Consider the following 9,786-nt stretch of genomic DNA (forward strand, 5'->3'; position numbering starts at 1 on the left):
GCCTTGTGTAATTAATAGCTTTTAATAGAAGTAATTAATTTCTTGAAACATTTCACATAAATATCCTCATATCATGAGCTTCCTTTCTAGGTTCAATGCAAAGTTTATTTTCAAATTGACTATTTTTAATGTTATTAACATTTACAATTATTTATTTATTTATTTTTCCCTTTTCCTTTGTGTTAACTGTTGATTGAACCCAGGGCCTTCCACATGGTAGGCAACAGTATACCACTGAGCTATATCCTCAGCCCTACTTTTGGCTTGAAAATTTTATTTTATTTACTGATTTATTTATGTGCTTGTGGAGGAGAGAGGACAACCTTTGGGAGTTGGTTCTCCCACAGTGTGGGTCCAGGGATTGAGTGCAGGCGCTTAAGCTCTGAACCATTTTGCCAAGCCCTGTATTTGGCATTTTGAAGCAGAATTTTATTCTGTAGCCCAAGCTGTCCTTGAATTTAGGATAATCCTCTTGCTTTCAGCCTTGCAAGTGCTGAGATTATAGATGCCCGCTATCATGTCTGATCCCCTAAATTTAAAGGAATCTCTTGTGTTAAATAAGTGACTTGATTTTTTAATTTTTTAAAAAAATATATTCTTTTGGGACATGGTTTCACTATGTAGCCCTGTCTGGCTTAGAATTCCCTGCTTCTGCTTCCTCAGTGCTGGGACTAAAAGGTGTGTTCCCCCCATGCCCTGCAATCTGATTTTTTTTTTTTTTTTTTTTGGTCTCTTGAGACAGGGTCTCCCTGTAGCTCCAGCTGTCCTGGAACTCACTATGTAGACCAGGCTGGCCTTGAATTCATAAAGATCCTCCTGCCTCTGCCTCCCTTTTTTTTTTTTTTTTTTTTTTAATAAATCTTTTATATTTTTGGTTTCTTTTTATGTGTATGAGGGTTTTGGTGTTTTTTTGTTCTGTTTTGACAGGATCTGTCTTGTCCCAGCCTGCCTGAAAGTCACTATGTGGACCATGCTGGCCTTTATCTCACAAAGATCTGCCTGCCTCTGCCTCCCAAGAGCTGGGATTAAAGGAAGGCAACACCACACATACCCAGTATGTGTATGAGTGTTTGCCTGCCTGCATATATGTAAGTGCAGCTTGTGTGTGCAATGCCTGTGGAGGCCAGAAGAGGTCATTAGATCCCCTGGAATTGGAGTTGCGGGCAGTTGTGAGCTGCTGTGTGAGTGTTGGGAACTGGACTAGAGTCCTCTGCAAGAACAGTCAGTGCTCTTAATTTCTGTGCTATCATACCTCAAGCCCCTTTATAAGTTATCTTAAATTTAAAAAATTATTATTTTATGTGTATGAACATTTTTTCCTGCATGTAAATATACCACATGCATACAGTACCTGTGCAGGTCAGAAGAGGGCGTTGGATCCCCTGGAACTGAAGTTGTTAGCTGTGTATACAACTGAACACCAGTCCTCCCGAAGAGTAGCCATCTGTCTAGCACCTATGAGTTATATTAAAGTTTTCTTTAAGAAATGCTAATGAATTTATTATTTGTTTATTTGAGACCTCTTTGGCTGGAGAAGGATGACCATAATCTTCTAATCTTCATGCCTGTACCTCCCAAATGCTGGGATTTACCATATTGGGACATAATGCTTGCAAATAACTTTATTATTAACGTATCTTTATAAAATTTCTTAGTCTTCATTTAAAGTTTAAAAGTAGGGTAAATTATTTATAAACACATGCCAGATCAGTTATAGAAATTTACAAAGATTTGTCTCTTCTATCCTTTTATAGGTTAAATTAGTTTATTATTTATTTTTTATGATATTAGCTAGTCCTAAATCACTTGCATGGTTTAAGATTTGCCTTTGTTCACAAAAACCCTCTTTTAAGGCCAGATTAAATTTAAAAGCTTAAAGAATTTCAAATTATTGCTCTATTTTAGTATCTTATCAGTAAACTTGAAACTTCTTTGTTATAGTTCTTTATTATTATTACTAGAATGCCTCAATTTTTTTTTGGGGGGGGTGGTGGTTCTTCCTGTAGCCCCAGCTGGTCTGGAACTCACTGTGTAGACCAGGCTGGCCTTGAATTCACAGCAGCCTGCCTCTGCCTCCCAAGTGCTGGAATTAAAGGTGGCTGCTACCATGCCTGGCATGACTTAGAATTTAATTTGGTAAGATAAATAGGAAATTGCTTTTGCATTTGAAAATAGTACTAAGTCAGTTTGGTAGTTTTCTTTTTCTTTCTTTTTTTTTTTTTGAGATGATTATCACAGTATGACCTTGGCTTCACAGTGTGAACTTAGAGAGCGCCACCTGCCTCTGCCTCCCTACCCCAGTTCTCTCCATCATGTCAGGTTCCCAGGATTGAGCTCAAGTTTCAGACGTGGCAGCAGGCTTTTTTCCCTGCTGAACTTGATTTTTCTCATCCTCAGTTTTAAAGGATGGCAAAATATATTTCATACTTTGTCACCTTTGGGGAAAACAAAGTATGGAATATATAATAGATTTTACTGCTATCGTCAATTTTCTGTCATCTTGATCCCACTGTGTATAGCCCACACAATCCTCCTGGTTCAGGCTTCTGAGTTCAGTATGGGACATACTGCAATTTCAAACAGTATGTCTACCTATTTTTTTAAAATTTCAAATTCAGGGCCTCACACTTATTAAAGTGCTATACCACTGAGCTATAGCTCCAGCTCTCTCTGTACATATAATTGTGATTATTGTAATTGTACAGAATAAAGGAAAGTAAGTATTGAGATATGAGTATTAGAGCTACCCATATTTACTTTTGAGGTATTGAAGACAATAGTGAAAAATGCAGATAAATTAGGGGTGTGTGTGTATGTGTGTGTGTGTGTGTATGTATGTGATATCAACAACATATTTAAAAATTAGTGTTTTGACTAGAGGTGACTCAGCTTTTTAAAAATATATTTTATTATTTTTATTTTATGTGTATGAGTGTATTGCCTGCCATGTATGTGAGCGCACCCGTGTCGTGCAATGCTGCAGAGGTCAGAAGAGGGCTTCGGATTCCCCTGGAACTGGAGTAAAGGATGGTTCATAGCCACCATGTGGGTGCTGAGAATCGAACCCGGGTCCTCTGCAAGAGCAGCCACTGCTGTTAACCACTAAGCCATCTCTCTAGCCCCAACTCCACTTTTAAGATCATGCTTGAGTGTGTGTGTGATATCAGCTACCTATTTAAGAATTAGTGCTGGGACTGGAGAGAAAACTCAGCTTTTAAGATCATGGTTTTGCCCAAGATACACATTTGGTTCCCAGCACTCAAGGGGAGGTGGGGAGGGGAAACTGCAACTTCAGCCTATATAACTGGAGTTCCAGGGTATCTGACACCCTCTTCTGGACTCCATGGTGACCTACATTTAATGTGTACATATACACACACAGACACACATACGTACTTAATTAAAAAATAATAAAATAAAATTTTTTTGTTTTTAAATTTGGGACATGGTCTCACAGTGTAACCCCAGCTGGCCTGAACTTGCTATGTAGACCAGGCCAGACTTGAACTAACAGAGATTTACTTGCCTCTACCTTTCTGAGTTTTGGGATTAAGTGCCTGGCCCAAAAAAAAATCTTAAAAAAAAAAAAAAAAGTGTTAGTCTGACAGATCAGTACAATTAGTTGTAATTTAAATGATGTCTAATGTTTCCTAACACTTTATTTAGAAATATTAGTAAATATATATGATTGTATATTATATTGATTTTAGCATATTGGTAATGTACTGTGGTAATAGAAAAAAAGTAATCAAAGCTTCCTTGAGTAATCAAAGCTTTTCTTTAGAAGACTTGAAAGTATTAATTGGGGGCCTGGAGAGATGGCTGGGCAGTTAAGAAACTGGCTGCTCTTACAGAGGACCTGGGTTCACTTCCCAGCACCCACATAGCGCCTAACAATCACCTGTTAACTCCAGTGCCAGGGGATTTGATGCCCTCTTCTGACCTCTGTGAGCATTGCATGACTCAAGTGCATCTACCTACATTGCGGGTATTGCACTCATACACATAAAATAAAAATAATAAAGTATTTTTTTTTTTTTAAAAAGAAAGTACATTAATTGAAAGACCAGAACATGAACTCATTTTTTCCCTTCAGTCATGCTTTCTCATTTTCAGCTCTGGATGCCCAGTCAAATACTCATAGGAGGGAGCTCCTTTGGAGTTCTTAGGTCCTGAGACCAAGGCTTGTAATTTTAGTAACCTGTTCTAAAAATCAGCTCCTGTATTGCTTAATTTGATATCCTTTTATAGTTTTTCTATCTTTTGTTTGGACTTTATTGTTAATAAGCATGTATCTTTTGGTTTGATGGTGAATACTCCTTAAAAGAAATTGAAGTTGTGATATATAATCATAGGATTTAATAAAATATGTTCTGTCTTCTGCAGAAATGTGAATCCCAGATGGAGTAAAAGGCCTGTACAACATAGTCATTGGTGGAAGCATTTAGTAAGTATTATCAATCTACCTGTTTGGTTTGGCTTTTAATTTTAAGAATGATTGGACAATTTTAGTTACTGATTGGGAATTGTAAAAATATATGGGGATTTAGCAAAGATGAAAAAGTACAGTAGTATCTGCATAATGGTAACGTGTCAATTTATCATATTTTGCTTACAGTGTTTTCTCTTTATCTCAAAATTAAAATGCAAAGAAGTACACATTTGGACCTGTTTGAAATGCTGTGTTAGATTTAGGCGTGGAAGTGCCCCCTGCTTTTGGAAATAGGTTTTGGGGAACATGCCTGAACTTTCATTTAGATACATAGTGATTGCTTTTCCCTTTAAACTTAGAGTTGAGAGTAGTTGATGTTTACTGTCTGGTCCCCTAAGGAATACTGCCCTTAGTCCTAGAAACATGCTGTTAATATTTACCAGTGCAGAATCCAGAAGCCTTTGGGTTCTTTCTTAATATAAGAACTTGATTTCCTATGTTACAGTTGCTTCTGATAAATTAATTCTGAACTTAAACTTCAAAAAGATCTTTAGCCTGATTGTCTTAGACCATTGGTATTTGATGTAATATGTGGTAATACCACTATGATGAAATAGTTTCTTTAATTCTTAACCTGAGGTAGTGGGAAAAACCGGAAGGTCATATATAAATCAATTTGGGTGAATTGTGAAAAGACTTTACTTATCATAGACAGAACTTTTTTTTTTTTTTGAGGCCGGAGTCTTACTATAGTCCTTAGCTGGCCTAGAATTTGTAATGTAGACCAAGCTGGTCTGAATCTCCCAGAGAGCTGCCTGCCTCTGCCTCCTTGGCTTTATGGGCAGAACTCTTAAGGTAATTGCCCCACTACTTCTTTCACAGGAGTAGTTCTTTTTGAAGCATTTGGAAACCTAGATCCTAAATGTTGTTTAGCTACTTGAGATTACATTGGATAAATGGCTACTAAGAACCTACAAACCAAGTATTTTTTTTTCCCCTTGAGGGAGGAGAGTAGACCTAAAAGCTTTCCTAATATAGTAGAGTTAATAATTTCATGTGTGATCGTATTTAATATTAGTTCCCTGGCACTTGGTAGCTACTTAGGGCAGCTACTCAGTAAATATTTGTTGATTTATTGTGTAATTGTAGATTTATTGACCATATTATCAGCTAGTAGCTTTAGTCTAATAAAAGCAAAATGAAATTTATTATTAAAACATAAGTTTTATTAATGCTAAATACTACTTAGTGCCAGGCATGATGACACACGTCTTAAGACCCAGCACTGGGGAGGCAGATGCAGGTAGATCTCTGTGAGTTTGAAGCCAGCCTGGTCTATATAGTGAGTTCCAGGCTAGCTGGGGCTACAGGGAGACCCTGTCTCAAAAATACCAAAGAAAAAAGAAAAAAGAAAAGTTAAGTATTATTTTGTAGCTATGTTTAAAAACCTGAATTTTTACACAGACTTATAAACAACATATGAGTCCTCCTACCCCAAAATACTCAGTGTCTTTAACTTAATTTTGTACTTAAAGTTTTAAACAATGGGGACAGTTGGGAAGATTTGATTGTAAAGTCCATAGAAAAGTTGATTTTTTTTCTTGTTTATCCTAACTGACCCCTATCCTCTCTGAAGATTGACTGGTCTTTTGTTTTCTTTATTTTGATCTCTTCAAAGTAATTTTACAATTAGTCTTTATACCTGTCTTCATTACTACCTGGACTTGTTAATATGTATTCTATTGAGGTTTCATTTTTTTTTTAAATAAGACCAAATAAGTGAGTTTGCTTTTCACGGCCTCTTATTTTTAAAAAGTAAAAACAAAAATGGAAATCAAGTTGTAAGTACTAAGTATCTTAATTATGTGATAGGAAGAATGAGTTTTTGTATTAAATTAAAATTAAATGTCCATTTCTCCCTTTGATTATGAAATAAGCATTAAACTTTTAAATAACAAAATTTCATAATAGTGGCTTTATTTATAGCCATTCATTAAAAAAATTAAGAATCATTAATTTCTTTGTACTTCTTTGATTCCTATATTTTTCTTTGTTATTAAATATTGAAAGATGCTGGGCTTGGTATTCATGCCTTTAATCCCAGCATTCATGAGGCAGAGGCAGGTGCAACTCTGACAGTTTTTTCCAGGCCAGCTGGGGAGGGAGGATGGGGAGGGGAGAAACAGATGGGTGGGCATGCCTTTTTTTTTTTTTCCCTTTTTTAAAATATTTTTATTGTATGTGTATGAATGTGTTGTCTGTATGTATGTACGTGCACCTGTGTCAATGTAATGCCCATGGAGTTCAGATAAGGGTGTTGGATCCCCTGGAACTGGAGTTAAGGGACAGTTGTTAGCTGTCATTTGGGTGTTGGGAACTGGACCCTGATCTTCTGTAAGAGCAGTAAGTGCTTTTAACTGCTGAGCCATTTATTTCTCCAGCCCCTGGACATGCTATTTTATACTCGGCACTTGGGAAGTAGAGGCAGGTGGATATTTGAGTTTGAGGTCAGCTTGGTCTACATAGTGATACCCTGTCTCAGAAAAAAAAAAAATCAATGAAGATAAAACAGATGTAGCATTTCTGTAATCCTAGCTCTTGGATGTTCAGGGTCATCCCTTGGCTACATGCTGAGTTGGAGGCCAGCCTGGGTACATGAGACCTTGAGAAATACAAGTAAAAGGAGGTATAGATTCCATATCCAGATGTTGAATCAATTGCTTGCACTTTAGTTTATAATGTGTAATATATATATATATTTTTTGGTCTTTTTTGAGACAGGGTCTCCTTGTAGCCCCAGCTGTCCTGGAACTTACTGTGTAGACCAGGCTGGCCTCAAACTCACAAAGATCTGCCTGCCTCTGCCTCCCAAGTGCTGGGATTAAAGGTGTGCACCACCACACTTGGTGCATAATGTATAATATTCTTTTAGAACAAATTTTCTGAAATGGAATTTGAAGATTTCCACACTTTTTAAATTTCATGTTCTCAGTTTATAAAGTGTATAATAATTGGGTTTCAGGCAGTAACTTATTTATTAAACCTTTGCAGCATCAAAATAGATTTTCTCAGGGAATTGTTTTTAAAATAAACATACTTAAAGGAAGTATAAACTAGAAAAATACCAAAATGGAAAAATTCTAACCATATTAGAAGATTGAATCTTACATGTTAAACAACAAAGGATTAGGTTTGTCTGAGCATAGAATTCTATATCAAAACATGCCTGTTTAGTATGTTTGTAGTGATTCACAAGTTATTAGAGTAGGAAGTGGAGTTGAACATTAATATCTAAGTTCTACTGTGTTACTTTTCCAGTAGGATACTGATTAGGTAAAACTATACTCTTTAAATAGTTGACCCCCATGAGCCTATGTGTTCTTCAGAGATAGCCCTGGTGTTAGAATATGAACTGTTTCAGTTCTTCATGTGTTGTGATTATTGTTGGGTAGTGGAATGATAGCCAACATTTATTGAGATCTTTTCTATATGCCAGATAACGTGTTCTAAGTGTACTAACTCATACAATCTTCAGTAGTGCCACAAGAGGTATGTACTGTGATTGTTTCTATTTTGTAGTTGAGTAGCTCTGGATTTTGTTAGCCAGAAAATTTCCAGGTTCAAAGTGCTCAAGTGCACCCAAGTGTACAGTGCCCATGGTGCCCAGAGTGGGGGGCATCAGATTACCTAGACCTGGAGTTAAGGGTTCTTAGCTGCTGTGTGGGTGCTAGGAACCGATCCTGGGACTTCTGCAAGAACAGCTAGTGCTCCTAACCACTGAGCCATCTCTCCAGCCCTTGATTCCTTTTTTTTTTTTTTTGCTTATTTTCAAATTTAGATTTGGTAGTATTTGAAATTCCCAAGTGATTCACAGAACTTTTATTAATTAGCTTTGATATTTTACTGAATACTTTTGATTGTTAGCAGAATTCTTGGTTTTGGCTTTGGGTCATGTACTTTATAGGAGTCCATATTAGATTCTTTTTGTTTTCAGAGTTATGTGCTTTATCTTAAAACATTTAAAAAATTTACTTAGTTAATAGTTTTTACTTGGTTTGATAAATATGCTATTCTTTTCTCTACATTTACACAAACCAGTGCAGTTTCTGAATATTTTTTTGAATGACAATGTCATTGGAGTTTTGTTTCTTTACAGATTGTAACTCTTGCTGGTTTCAAACTGGTGGCCATCCTCCTGTCTCAGTCTCCCAATTATTGGGATTGCAGGCATGAGTCTCCACATCTAGTGTTTTGCTTTCTGTTATTTAAACATTTTTTTGATTTATTTTACGTGTATGAATGTTTTGCCTGCATGTATCTTAAGTGCACATGCGTGCAATGCCTTAGGAAGCCAGAAGAGGGCATCAGATTTGAATTGGAGTTCAGATCGTTGTTTGTTGCAATGTGGGTGCTGGGAACTGAACCTAGGCTTTCTGCAGGAGCATCTGGGTCCTCTTAAGTGCTGAACCATCTCTCCAGTCCCCAGGCACCCCCTTCCCCTTTATTTTTGAGAATGGGTTTCATGTAACTATGTAGCCAAGGATAATCTTGAATTTCTGGTCCTTTATTTCAAAGTGCTGAGATTACTCACATTTTATGCTACTATGCCTAGTTTTTTGTTGTGTTTGGAGCTTAAACCCACAGATTTGTGCATGCTAGCTAATAGGCACGCACCCTACCATCTGAGCTACTTGACTTTTTCTTTTTTTAATATTTTTTTTTAGAAGTAAATTTTACATTTCTTGTCCAGTGGTAGAAAGATAGCATTAAGTATTAATGTATCAAACTGAATAAATTGCACTGGTAGTTTCTGAAGTATCTATATAACTTGATACCAATAAATACTTACTGTCATTATTCATAAAAAATTGTTATCAGAAGCGTCACTTAGAGCCTGACCATGCATTAAACACCAGAGATAAAGGAGAATCTGCTTTATAATTAACTGAAATGACATATAGTTGTGATCATCCAACCCCCTCCTTTTTCTGTCCTTGAGACAGGGTCTCACTGTAACCCAGGCTGACTTAGAAGTCTTGAGATTCTCTTGCCTCTGGTTCCTGAGTGCTGCTAGGATTAAAGGTGTGAACTACCATGCCTACCATCATTTCTTTGTTACTTTGTTTTGTGTGTATGAGTGTGAGACTGGGTCTCCCTGTAGCCTGCTGACCTGAAACTTGCTATGTAGAATAGGCTGGCTGGCCTCGATTTCACAGGGAACCTGCCTACCTCTGCCTCCTAAGTGCTGGGATTTAATGCATGTACCACCACTCCCTATTCCACCACGTTTTTTTCTCTTCCTCTTCTCTTCCTCCTCCTCCTCCTCCTCCTCCTCCTCCTCCTCCTCCTCCTCT

General features: G+C 37.0%; 1 long non-coding RNA gene across 2 annotated transcripts in view; it reads left to right on the top strand.

Moving 5' to 3' along the window:
* LOC103749455 overlaps positions 1 to 9,786 on the top strand; it is a 19,838-nt gene that overhangs the window by 4,931 nt on the left and 5,121 nt on the right. For both annotated transcript variants that reach the window (XR_003846960.1, XR_607942.3), the window contains exon 4: positions 4,387 to 4,447. This is a non-coding gene — a long non-coding RNA (uncharacterized LOC103749455). The remainder of the gene's footprint in view (positions 1 to 4,386; positions 4,448 to 9,786) is intronic.

The sequence above is a fragment of the Nannospalax galili genome, unplaced genomic scaffold (genome assembly GCF_000622305.1).
Source record: "Nannospalax galili isolate Female #2095 unplaced genomic scaffold, S.galili_v1.0 scaffold63, whole genome shotgun sequence".
NCBI lineage: Eukaryota > Metazoa > Chordata > Mammalia > Rodentia > Spalacidae > Nannospalax > Nannospalax galili.